The sequence below is a fragment of the Chenopodium album genome, chromosome 13 (assembly GCF_948465745.1).
Source record: "Chenopodium album chromosome 13, dcCheAlbu1.1, whole genome shotgun sequence".
In the NCBI taxonomy this organism is placed as follows: Eukaryota; Viridiplantae; Streptophyta; class Magnoliopsida; order Caryophyllales; family Amaranthaceae; genus Chenopodium; species Chenopodium album.
In genome coordinates this window covers 32360330-32374866 of record NC_137846.1, presented here as the reverse complement: position 1 = coordinate 32374866, position 14537 = coordinate 32360330, and positions in this window count along the sequence as shown.

The window sequence follows — 14537 nt, the reverse complement described above, 5'->3', positions numbered from 1 at the left end:
TTTAATCTATGTTGGTTGAATATTTATGCACAAATAAAACTATTATTGGCGATCACTTGAATTAAAATCACATTAGCCTAAATAAAATTATTAATTATCTTATTAAGCGTGATTTCAAATACAAATTTCCTTTAATCTTGCAAGAGAGAGTGTGATCAAGCAATAACAATATATCAAGCAACATAATAATAATTAATACAACAAATCATCATCATCCTAATCTCAATCTCAACAAAGCTTAATAATATTAGCAAGATCCTAGGCATGATACTAACATGATTAATAACAAATCCTAGCATGTCAGTAAACATTAAAGATCAAAGCTTTATCCCTAACATGATACTAACATGATAGAAGAAATAGGAAGCAACCTAAACATGGTACTAGAAAGCAATAAATAACATCCTAACATGATACTAGGAATAAATATAATTTAAACATGCTTTCTATAAAAATATAGCAATAAAACAACTTACTTTGTTGCCTCGTATCTCTTCCTATCAAAACAATACACACGTCAGTAACTTCAAGGAAAATATTAAATCAAACAATTAATTTAAATAATTGAAATAGGATTAGGGACCAAACCCTCAGAAATTATCAACCTCTCACGTCTAGGGCGAAGGCAACTTCGAACTTGGCTAGGTGTCTAAGTCTCGTGAATGCGGTATTGTGTTTGTAAAAAGGCTAGGCTTAGAAAGAGGGAGAAAGAATAAGCTATTGCTCAAGAGAGAGAAGAGAAAGAATTAGATGATTGTTGATTGTTGGTGATTTTGAAAAAGGGGAATAAAGACCCTATTTATAGAGAAAATAGTCTCGAAACGATCAGAAAAAGATCGAATTCGATTCGGAGTAAAACAGCTCCCATGGCGGTGCGACAGGGTCCATCGCAGCGTGACAGCTCCATCACGACGCGATGGCTCCATCGCGACGCGACGGGTCCTGTCGTTTCGCGATGGAGAATGTGTTATCTAAAATCTGTACGGAACCCTTAATCTAACTAAATTAGATTAATTAAAGTCCGTACTTATCTTTTAAAATCAGATTTAATCTTTTAAAACACTTGGTTTTATTAAAAATTAAATTCTTTATTTTCTAAAAGATATAATTATTAATCCTAATTCCACTAGAATTTAAAATAACCTTCTAGACTATTCTAGAAAATTAAAATCAATCCTAATGACCTTAGGAATGATAATTAATGGGCCCTCCACTTGATCATTGGGCCGTATATTAAACTCATTTCAAACCCAATTCAGTATTTTGGCCAGAACTTCCTCATTATTCATCAGAATTGGGGTTATAATATATCGTTGGAAAACTCTTTTCGAGCCTAATTCAATTACACTATTATTGGACCCTTATTATGGACCAAACTAAAATGAACTAGACATTTTCCATAAATAGAGTATAAAAAGAAATATTTTCGATAATAGAAAGAAGTATTTTTACGACCACATCACAAGACTTTTCACATTTCACCTCGTTCGATAATCAATGAGGCGAAAGATATTCATCACTGGGTTTGGTTTTTGGGGAGACACAATCAGGTGTCTACAAAGACAATATATACAAATTATAATATTAGAACCATAATAGGTTACTTGATATAAAAAGCTAAACTATATAAATAATACCTTAACATAGTTTATGTGTAAATATGCAAATTCATGAATCATTGATTCGTCAAAGTAAAATTTGTTGAAAGCACACCTATCGAACTCTCACTTCATCAATCCATCACCATAACTTGAAAATTGGCAAGTAAAAAGTAAACTGCCATAGAGTATTTTTCATATTAGTAACAATTAGAAATTGATGAATAAAATTTAACTGTCCTTAAACTAGTATAATGCTTGTGCATTCAAGATTACCTAGAATATTGCACGAGCTGGGCTTGGAGGACCATCTTGTTTCCTAACAAACATACTATTCATATTTTCTTAGTCAGAATAATACTCTCATCACCTCAAATTAAGGTGACAATTAGAGACAACTAATCACAGATGATTGAAAATAATGATATGAAATAGTAGAAAACTACATCATAGAAAATAAGGTTCACACCTAGTCCTTCATTATAAGTTACAAACAAGTCTCAATGTCTTTTTTCAATCAAATGTATGTTAAAGAAAAGTTATTTAAGAATCTAACTGATTTCCAGATAAAAATATAAGTTACGCAGTATAAATTAATCATTACTTCATTAGTTGCCTTTCTCATTTGGGAAATCCAGGCTAACAGCAACCCATTTGTTCTCACAAACTTGCAACAAAGTAACCCCATTGGGAAGATTAGCTATTTCTGGAATATAGGAGTAAACTTTGACGCGGTTGTAAAGCAAGAAACTGGTGATCTTTCTGCTTCTCTAAATCCGAAGGTTTTTCAGCTGAAGCATTAGCCTTTTCACCAGACAAACAAAAATTTCCCTAGTTTTACCTAATAACACAAATTATTTGTTTATAACAAGATTTTAAGACTATGCAAATTACAGGGGTTAATTGGAGAAAATTACCATGATTCATAGATAATACAGACGACAAAACTATGTTTAGAATTCTGAGAATGGCCTTAATGCCAGTGCAAAGTGCTCTATTGAGACATGCATTAATTAATTTCTTTTACTGTTCAACATCTAATGTTATTGTTTCTGGACTAATTTCTTCACAAATATCTTAAAGTGAAAATATAAGGAGATAAAAATCTACCTATATTTGAACCAGATACATTACTTTTGTTTTGGGTGTTTTTGTCCCTCGGGAGAGTTACAACTCGAAGACTGGTCTGGTGGCGCCTGCACCTGCAAAATAACGGAGACTCCGGGTGGTTGGAGCTCCGCCTCCGACGATCGAGTTAGAACGTGTTGGAGAATATGAAAAGGTGCGGAAAAGTAGAGTGAGATCTTCTCGGATTCCGAGATCAGGTGTTTTCTTTGATGTAAGAGAATGTAGGGTTGTTGTAATAAATGTATCTGCCCCATAAATGGGGGAATATCTCCCTATTTATAGGGTCATTGGAAAAATTACCCTTTTTTAGGTCATCCTGACCTAATTTGGTGGGCTGCGCCGTAATATGCCTTTCTCGGGATTTGGGCTAGAAAGGCAGCCTTTTCTCCCTTTTGATTGGCGCGACACGTGTCATTAGGTGAGAGATCCATTTGGGCCTCCCGGAGGCTGACATGTGTCATCTTATGATAGGGCCACGTGTCTTGGATAATTTTACCCAAAACATTTGTCCCTCACAGAAGTGACGTGGCTTGCCACGGGGCATCTGTGACATTTGTCACACATGCATTGGGTGGTCAGTTTTACTGTTCACCCATCTAGGAAAATTACAGGGTTGCCCCTGGATTCACCCTCTATAAATATTATCATTGCCCCTCATTTTTCGCATATTCACGAAAAAACTATTGAGAGAATCTGAGAGAATCTTTGACTTTTCAAAAGAACTTTCCTCCTGCCGCTTGCTTTCATCCGTCTGACTCAGTCGGCTCAAGCAACTTTCAACAGTACCTTCACGAGGTAACCATCTACTCTTTCTCTCTCTTTATATTTCGCTTTTCCATCTGTGTTTGTCTTTCCCTTTTTATAAATGGTATCACAAACACACACGGCACGACTTTGGTTAGCTGTCAGCTGGTCACATGGGACGGCTGAATCTAGGACTAGGGGTGCCGCCTGCCCCAATCTGCACTCGTCCCCAAATCCGACCGTGTCTGTGTCTGTGTAGGACACTATGGCCAGAATTAAGAGGACAGCTCAAGCATCCAATGATGAAGAGGACGAGAGTCCTATTAGGGTGCCTAGGAATGAAGTCTCCTATCATCCGTCTGGCATCCCAACTACGCCGGATGACTCCATCTTGGATGAGTCAGAAAATGAGTCTAGCGAAGAGACATTCGGCTCCGAACAGGGGTCGTCCCAGTCGGATGCTGTCTCAGGTGCCTCTAAGAGCGAAGATAGGCCGCCTGAGGCTGTCGAAGAGGAATCTGAGGGGAAGGCCGCCTCCGTCGAACGAGGCTAGGAGGAGACTTCTTCCTCTTTTCAAGAGCGGTACATCCCATACTTTACTTACATTTCCGCTGCAACCCAAAGGCTCATGCGGAAAAACTTAGAAGAGATCAGGGACACCTATGTGATGGGGGCTGGTATAAAATAAACGTCCCAGCCCATGACGACATAGTCGTCTGGCCGCCTGACCAAAGCTATGGGGATTCTTATTTTGGATGTTATGCGGCCACAATACAGGCGGGTGTAGGGAATATTTCAAGCATCCCACACTTGAGCCCCACTGTGATCATTTAAGCATGGTGGCGTCCAAAGGGAAGGGAGATAGAGTAAAAGAGTCGCCAACAAGTTTTAGGAACTTGTAAACCGTTCACAGGGTGAAGGTTACACCCCTTAACGATCTAGGAGATCGTTAACTCCAATAGGTCTGGAACCATGCCTGGAAGTTCGGGGTGAAGGTACAAATCCAACCTAAAAGAGATTGAACCTGCCCTAGATAGGGCTCTACTTTATTCTTCTCGTATTCATGTGCGCTTTCTGACTAACATACAATCAATAGATTAACCCTAAACCTGTTTAATCTATGTTGGTTGAATTAATGCACAAACAAATCTATTATTGGTGATCACTTGAATTATAATCATATTAGCTAAACAAGATTATTAATTATCTTATTAAGCGTGATTACAAGTACAATTTCCCTTTAAACCTGCAAGAGAGGGCGTGATCAAGCAATAACAACAATAATATATATCAAGCAACATAATAACAATCATTATCATCATAATAATAATCTCAATCTCAAAGCATAATAATATTAGCAAGATCCTAGGCATGATACTAACAAGATTAATAACAAACCCTAGTATGTCACTAAACAATAAAGATCAATTAGCCCTAACATGACACTAACATGCTATTAGGAAAGAAATAGGTAGCATCATAAAAACATACATGATATTAGAAATTTTAGTTAACCCTAAACTTGATACTAGGAAGCAATAAAACATCCTAACATGATACTAGGAATCAACAAAATACTCTAAGCATTATTTCTATATCAAAAGAGCAATAAAGCAATTAAATTAGTTACTTCGATGCCTCGTACCTCTTTCTAATAACAAAATACACACGTTAGTAACTTCAAGGAAAAATATTAAAACAGTAAATCTAATCAAAGAATTATAATAAGGTTTGGGACCAAACCCTCATAAATTATCAACCTTTCACGTCTAGGGCGAAGGCAACCACGAACTTGGCTAGGTGTGTCTAGAGCTAATGTATGTGGAATTTTGTAAAAGGGAAGGTTTAGAAAAAGAATAGAGAGAGAAGGAGAGCTTCCAGCTTTTTTAGAGAGAGAATAGAGAAAGATGATTGTTGTGAATGATTTGAAAACGCAGGCCAAGGACCCTATTTATAGAAAAATAGTCCGGAAACCGATCGGAAAGAAATCGAGTCCCATTCGGAATAAAAACCTCCTGTCGCGAACAACAGGAGTTAGCGCCAGACGACAGGAGTTAGCGTCAGACGATAGGTATTAGCGCCAGGCGACAAATATTAGCGCCAGGCGACATACCTGTCGTTTGACGCTGGAACAGTTTTTTACGGATATTGTTTTTATCATATCTTTTGATCTAGAAGTCCAAATAAGTCATATAATATATCTTTGGAAAGCTCTTAAAGTATAATTTCCAACCCAATTTGAATCAGATTAAAATCTTTTTTAGATAAAAAGATATGGCCGAAATAGTGAAAGGGTGCCAGTTTTAGATAGAGTTTCGTATTCCTTTCATATCTTTTTCGTTATAGCTCGGAATTAATATTATAATATATCATTGGAAAGATAATTTCAATATCTATCCAACCATTTAAGATTTGGATAAAAATTATGATTCACAAAAATAATATCTGACTGTCTTTAAACATCTTTAAATTCGAATAGAATTAGGACTTTAAAAAGGAAAGTTTTATTCAATTTCAAATTCTTTGATTTTATCTTTTCAAAAAGGATAATTAAGATCTTTTAGAAACTCATAGAATCTTCTAATTAATCCTAATTAGTTTAGGAATAGGATTAAACCTTTGGACCCTCCACATGATCATTGGGTCGTAGGTAAAATCCGGTTTAGGCTCAGTTTAGTATTTTGGCCATAACTTCCTCATTATTCATCGGAATTGGGCTTATAATATATCGTTGGAAAGGTCTTTTCAAGCCCAATCTAAATACACTATTATTAAACCCTTATCATGGACCAAAATAAACTGGATTGGACATTTTTCTTAAAGAGGGTACGAAAAGGAATATTTTCAAAAACAGAAAGAGAGATATTTTAATAAAAACCACGCCACTAGACTTTTCACATTTTACCTTGTTCGATAATCAAGAAATGTGAAGGATATTCATCACTGGGTTTGGTTTTTTTGGGAGACACATTTGGGTGTCTACAGCGGGCCTTCGGTTCCCACTAGATCCGGCCGTCGAGGAGATCCTTGATGGGTACCGCCTGGGGGTTTGTCAGCTAGCGCCCAATTCTTGGGTCAATATTTTAGGATTTGTGTCCGCCTGTAGGATGCAGGGAGTAGAGTCTAGATTTTAGGCATTCTCCCATATGCATTACCTTAGTAAAGCTCCCAAGTCATCTGGACCCGGTTGGTACACTTTATCTTGTAACAAAGGTTACATGATGACTCTGGGGAAGGAGAATAAGTGGAAAGTTTGGAGGAATAAGTTCTACATCATCTCTTCTCCTAATACCATCCAGGATAAAAAGTTCAACTCTTGGAACCAGAACCCTTATCTTTTGGGTCAAAAAGCAATTCTCTCGCCTGTGTCTGATGAAGGCTGGGATCAGATTTTGACGCATGGGCTATTTAAAGTCGAAATAAAGACGGTAAAAGGGGGATCTGAGAAGGAGATCATCCCAAATAGCTACATCCCTAGGTTTGAGTGGCTCATGGATCCCTATCTCCTGGCCGCCTGTGGCCTAAGCACAGAAAAAGGTAGAGGTGGGGAGCTAGATGAGTGTTTTGCAGAGAATTTCTAAATTTTTACTTTGCTAGTTTTTCTAACCACCCAGTCGGCCTTTTTGCAAAAGAAGCTATGTCTCAACTGGACCCTAGCAAGAAGCCAGGCAACTCAGCCACCGCATACCGCCAGATGATCCGGCAGAAAAGCCAGATCTTCAAAAAAGATCAACTGGAGCATGTAAGCTCTCTTGCATACGCCAATTTCTTCTTGGACTTGAATTTTATGCTTTTGCTAAGTGTTGTGTCTTTTCAGGAAGGATCCGTGAAGCCGCCTGTGCTGCCGGCTTTGGAGTAAAAGCCCCCCAAACAGCCCGCTTCTAGGGAGGGGCCAACGCCCACAAAGCATCGAAAGACGATTTCTCACAAACCCTCTACGAGCCAATCCGAATCCTACCCCTCAACAAGTGGCAAGTCGCCGGCTGCGATGGCTGCTCTTAAGCAGGCGAAGGAGTCCAAGTCTTCAAAAGACAAGCCTCCGACGAGTGCTGCCGGCTCTCCAGGCGGTTTTTCCAACAGACGGAAGAACAAGAACGCCCAGGATCTGGTCGTGATTCCAGGTACCTCCGCCTTTGACCCTTTACCTTACCCTTGCAGGGTTAAGACTTATAGCCAGTCGCTATCAAGCTCTGAAGCTAGCCGGTCTATTGGCCAGACCTATGCCAGCCTCTCACCCAATGTTGCATGTGCAGATGCTCCTCAGACACCAGATTCTCGGCAAATAGCCAAGGACATGCTGAAGGCCGTCTCTGCTGAACAATGTGACTCCATTAAAGGATTCCGCTCCCTCAACTTCGATGTCATCCTGGCAAATCTGGCGGAGGTAGCTTTCTTTTTAAGTTAGGCTATTATTTTGAATTTTGACCTAGCCGAATGCATATTAACCGCCTCCTCTGTTGATCGGATGTAGGCCATGCTGAGAGTTAATGGTCTTAAAAAACCATTCAACGACAAACATAAAGAGGTAAGAGCTGCCAACCTAAGGGCCGCTTCCAATCTTGACAAAGCCATGTATGATGTAAATAAGACTGAGTTGCTGACTCAAGATATCCTGTACTCACATGCGGCTGCGAATTTGCAAGTGAAAAAATATTTGGAGGCGGCCTAGAAGAAGGTGACCAAGCTGAAGGCGGAATTGAAAATGGCCAAGTCTGAGTTGGAGAAGCTTCAAGATGCTTGGCAGGGAGACGGATAGTCTCAAGGGCCAAAGTGAGAAGTTACAAAATAGGCTTGCCAAACAAGAGAAGCAGCTCACATCCAAGTGGACCGCCCGGGTTGAGGAAGAGAAGAAGCTGCTCATTCAGGAGAACGAGGCCGACTGCGTCACTCGTATGAAGATGGCGTGGAAGTCTCTGTTCCTCCATGACGATTACTCCGTCTGGGAGTATCGTTATGAGCAAGCTACTAATGAGCTTGATGCACAGGCGGACCAAGAGGCAGAGGACGGAGCAGATATCCGAGGTAAGGAAGAGGACAAGGAAAACAATGAGCAGCATCCGACCAACGATGAAGTGGTGGATGAAAATGAAGCTGAGTATTCTCCTAAAGCTGATTAATTAAGTTTTTTCTACGGTCGGATGGCCATTTCAAATACATTTCCGGCCTGCGTGCCGAGTATCTCTGTTTTTACCGATTGAGGAGTCGGGTTAATTCAACAATTTCTCTGTTTTCCCCCGGATGTATTCCAGGTAAAAATATTTGGTTTTGCTGGCCAAGGGGTTAGCTTTTGTTTATGAATCAGCCAGCCATCTAGTCGGCCTTTATTTAAAAGTTAAGCTCTTTTATATGCTTGCATGAATGTCTGCATCTTATTTGATACAGGCGGCGTACCGGGTGTTATTGCCCCTGGACGGCTGTATGCTTGGGTTCAAGAGTAGGTTGATTGACTTGGAAATTTTTTATACTTAAAAGAGTATGACTAATTTCTAAGTCAATCAATAACTATGGTGATTGCCCCAAACCAAGCGTACAGCTTGCCACTGACCATTGACCATTCGGTTCTTTTAGACAAACGGCCTTGAACTTTTTTCTAGGCGGCCGAATGACTATTATGCTTGAGCCTTAGCCCTTAAGTTCTCACCATTACACTCAAAAGGAGCAGGCGGACTAAAATGTTTTATCTGCTCTCGTCCACCTGCATTGCTTCGTTTGCAAATACACACGGCCTAACAGCGCTTGAGGTATAGCAGGCGGTCATATAGGGGCCGCCTGCCCCACTTAAATAGGTATGAAGGGGCAACTTAACCCTCATAGGCTACTAACCCAGACGGCTATGAGTGAATCAATTAGGCTACTCAGTCTAGGCCATCTGTGTATATTAGAAACAATAAATTCATTTGAGTTATACTCAATGCATCAATACCACCCGAATGTTTTTCTAACAGGCGGGTCGCCTACTCCCAAGCGGAGTAGTTATTATCCAATTATACACCTATCCATCCATCCCATTGGGAATACTCTGTATAGGTTAATAATTTCAAGCCGTAATCTAAGTAAGGGCATTATGCAAATTTCGGATGTGTTATTAGGCACAACCTCACTCAATAGTCCGCTTGTATTCCCTTTAGATTACTTTTGTCAGATGGCTATGAGTTGACCAATTTGATCGTTCAATCTTTGACATCTGTATGTGGTTGTAGAGCACTTTGTCACCCAGATGGGAGTTACTCTCCGCGACGATTCCACCCGGATGGGCGTCGCCGGACGCCTTACTCATGTTGGAGAAGACGAATTATAAAATTTAATATCATCCAGCTATAGGCCACATGTATGTTAGATATTTGTTTAGCCACTGCGTTTTTAACTCAGTTTATCATCCGGCCTAAGGCCTTATTTCATTCGGTTATCAGCGATGTTCGTCTATACCTTGTACAGGCGGTACTTAGAAAGTTGCGCATGTATACAAAAGGATAAACAATAACAGTGAAAACGAAAAAAACTTTTTCATTAATAAGTTTTTTCATTTATAAAAATTTACAAACCCTTAGAAGTAGTACTTTTTCAAGTTGTCTACATTCCAAGTCCTAGGCAGCCACCTGCCGTCTGGAGTTTCCAGGCGGTAGGTGCCGTCTCTTACTTCTTCATAGATCCGGTAGGGGCCTTCCCAATTAGGAGTTCGCTTTCCATGCTCGTTGGCCCTACCGGTTGCCTCTATTTTTCGTAACACAAAATTCCCAACTTTCAAGGGCCGTTTGTGTACTCTTTTGATGTAGGCACGGGTCATTCTCAGACGGTAAATCTCATGATGCAAGGCGGCATTGCCCCTGCGTTCCGGGAGAGCGTCCAATGTTAGCCGCATGGCCTCCCAGTTTGCCTCTTCATCGTATAGCATGACTCGTAGAGTCGGCTCATAATGCTCGATGGGCAAGACGGCTTCAACACCGTATACCATGAGAAATGAGGTTTCACCAGTCGCCCCTTTTTCAGTTGTCCGGATGGCCCATAGGACATGAATTAATTCTTCAGCCCATAAATCACCGGCTCTTTCAATTTTCTTTTTGATGTCGTCTGAGATGAGTTTGTTGAAGGCTTCAACTTGGCCGTTTGCTTAGGGTCGGCCGACTGATGCAAAACAATGTGAAATCCCTTGATCTCCCAACCAAGTCTTGAGCTGAGGAATTTCAAACTGAAGGCCATTATCAAACACCATAGATATAGGTACCCCAGACCGGGTGATGATGTTATTCCAAATGAAAGAGATGACATCCTTTGTCTTGGTGCTCTTGACCGCCTTTGCCTCCACCCACTTGGTGAAATAATCCATAGCCACCAGAATATAGCGCTTTTCGCCTGGTGCAGGCGTATGAGGACCTAAAATTTCCATGCCCCATTTAGCAAACGGGACTAGGTTGTGGATTGTTGTCAGGTCGGTTGCCGGCTGATGGATGAGCTTACCAAATCTTTGGCACTTGTCACACTTTTTGACCATCTCCATGGCGTTTGACTCAAGAGTAAGCCAGAAGTAACCTTGGCGTCTGGTCCTGACAGCCAGAGATCTGTTGCCTATCTGAGAAGCGTAGTATCCCGTGTGCAGCTCTTCAAGAACTTCTTTCCCCTTTTCCGGGGTAACACACTTCAAGAGAGGTTTTAGGAAACCCGCCTTGAAGAGCTCTCCATTTCTCATCTCGAAGTTTGCAGCACGTTTCTTTAATACGGCTGCCTCCTAGGGTGAATCAAGTTGCGTACCGTCTATCAAATACGCCCGGATGCCATCCATCCAGGTGGAGCTTCGGTCAAGTACTCTAATGGGTTCTTCATCAGATATACTCCGTTTTTCCATAACTTCCCAGAAGACTGACCGAGGCGTATCACAGGAGGCGGAGGATGCTAGTTTCGACAGAGTATCTGCCTGATTTTTTTCAGACCTGGGCACTTGGCAGGGATGTTCATCGAGAAGTTTGAAGCAAACAAGAAGGCAAGCCTCTTGAAGCTATCTATACATTCGGCTGGCAGGTTGCCGAACCATTGTTGGGCTATGCCCTTCAAGGTAGCTAGGAAACATCTGCACCACATAGCATCCTCCAACCCCTGCATGTGCATAAGGTTGGAGTAGGCCATGAGGTGGTCCTCAGGGTTGGAGGTACCATCGTAGGCACCAACCAACACATTATTAACCTTGGCCGACTGTGCCACCTCGGTTATCTCCTTGGTGAACGCAAAAGCTTGTTCACTTAGTTTGAGTAGACGGAGCTGCCAGTCCAAAGGTTGGACATTATATGCCGCCTGTCCTCCAAAGAGGGCCGACTGCGTGAAATGAGGGGTGTATGGCTCATATGCCATCTGAGACACATATGGGGCATTCCCAATCATCTGAGGGCCAAAATGGACGGACTTGTCGCCTGTATGGCTCTCATGCAAGGACTGAGTATTCCTTGTGGATGTATTCATGAAGCTAGCTGGAAAGCTCGACGTAGTAGCTGACTCAGACAACTGCTGATTCCAATTTTGCTCGATGACATGTCGAGCATCGGTAAAGGTTTTCTTGCTGCCATCCGGTTGGACAGCTCGAATGACCTTCCTTGTGCCCGTTTAGGGAAGAAGGATCTTAGTCCAGTCAAGGGTAGGCGTAGTCTTCTCCTTTAGATGTGGAGTAGGCTGCCTGACTCTGACTGATTTCCTCCTCGCAGCTTGAGGAGATTTTTTGGCTGACTGACCCTTGCTAGAGCCAGCCGTCCTTTTTTCGATCAGGTCCTTGATCTCACCCTTGAAACTTGTCATGAATTTCATGAGTTCGTCTCGGGTTACTGGAGCCTGACCTCCTACCATCTGGGTATTACCAGGTGGTGGTCTAGCATATTTGCTGGTACCAGCTTCATTGTTTACTCGCTCCAGCTTATCCCTGGAACGGATGTGTTTAGCAATGAGTGACCCATTCGTGGCCACATATGTTTCGACGTCAACATCGTGGTCGTCTTCATGGTCTGTAAAGACCTCCCCATCAACCATAGGACGGCTAAGGTCTGGCGGCTATATAGACTCTTTTACCATCTTTGAGGTTGTAGGGAATATTTCAAGCATTATGATAACCCCAAACTTGAACCCCACTGTGATCATACACTAAAGTACGGTGGCGTTCCAAAGGGAAAGACAAAGAGCAAAAAGAGTCGCCAACAAGTTTTAAGGAACTTGTACCCAAAAGACAATCCAAAGGACCGTCAACTACTCCATAAGGTCTTGAACCAAACAGGGTCCGGGGATGAGGGTACGAATCCAATCTACAAAAGAAAGGACCCGCCCTATAAAACAGGCCTCTACTTTGTTCTGCTCGTATTCATGCGCGCTTTTCGAATAACATACAAACATTATATTAATCCTACCCTGTTTATCTATGTTGGTTGAATATTAATGCACAAATAAGACTATTATTGGCGATCACTTGAATTAAAATCACATTAGCCTAAACTAAATTAATAATTATCTTATTAAGCGTGATTTCAAGTACAAATTCCCTTTAACAATCATAAAAGGTGTAATCAAGCAATAACAATAAAACATAAATAATATCAAGCAACATAATAATCAACAATAAATAATAATCATGATAACCATAACGATGATAATAGCATGATAAGGCATAATAAAGCTTGATAATAATAGCAAGATCCTAGGCATGATACTAACAATAAAGATCAAAGCTTTAACCTAACATGGTACTAACATGATATTAGAGAGAGCAAAGGCACCCTAAACATGATACTAGAAAGCATTAAATAACATCCTACCATGATACTAGGAATTAAATACAATAATAAACATGCTTTCTACATTGAAAGAGAGTAATAAGATTACATACTTTGAAGCCTGGTACCTCTTTCTAATAACAAAATACACAAGTTAGTAAACTTCAATGAAAATAATAAAGAATAATCAAAAAATTAAATAATAATCAAATTAAATAAAGTTTAGACTAGTTTTGGACCAAACCCTCAGAAAATATCAACCTTGCACGTCTAGGGCGAAGGCAACTTCGAACTTGGCTAAGAGACTCTAAGTCTTGTGAATGCGGAATATTGTATTTTGTAAAAAGCTAGTTTAAAAAGAGAGGGAAAGAAAATAATTAAGTAATTCTTGAGAGGGAATAGAGAGAATTGAGAAAGAGTTGATGATTGTGAATTGATGATTCTGAAAACAGGAATCTGGACGCTATTTATAATGAAAATAATCCGGAAAAACACGGAATTTGATAAGGAATAAAACTCCACGCTGTCGCCAGGAATGGACTCTGTCGCGACGCGACAATGTCTGTCGCGAGGCGACAGGGTCTGTCGCGTGGCGACAGCCTGTATAAGCGCGTTTTTATCTTTACACGGAATCCGATCTTTAATCAACTTGATCTACGGAATCCGTACAGAAGATAAAATACGTATTTAAGATAATAAAACAATATTTTATTCCAAATAAAAAAACCTTTAAAGATAATTAATTATTAATCCTATCAATATTAGAATTAAAAAGAACTTTCTAGAAACTTCTAGAAAACTATAATTAATCCTAATAACTTTAGGAATAACAATTAATATTGGGCCCTCCTCTAGATCATTGGGCCGTATTAAAATAAAACACCGGGCCCAGTTTAGTATTTTGGCCATAACTTTCTCAATATTCATCAGAATTGGGCTTATAATATATCGTTGGAAAGGTCTTTTCAAGCCCCATCCAACTACACTATTATTGGACCCTTATCAAGGACCAAAATAAACTGAAATGGATATTTTCAAATAAATAAAGCCATTTTCAAAAACAGAGAGAAAAGAAATTAATTAAAACTAAACCGCGACACTTGACTTTCGAATCACTTTCACCTAGTTCGATTATGTTTCGACGCACAAGGCATTCATCACTGGGTTTGGTTTTGGGGAGACACAAATGGGTGTCTACAGAGGTACTCTCCCCATAGACGGCACCAAATCTTTTGGGTGTTTTTGTCCCTCGGGAGAGTTACAACTCAAAGACTGGTCTGGTGGCGCCTGTACCTGCAAATAACGGAGACTCCGGGTGGTTGGAGCT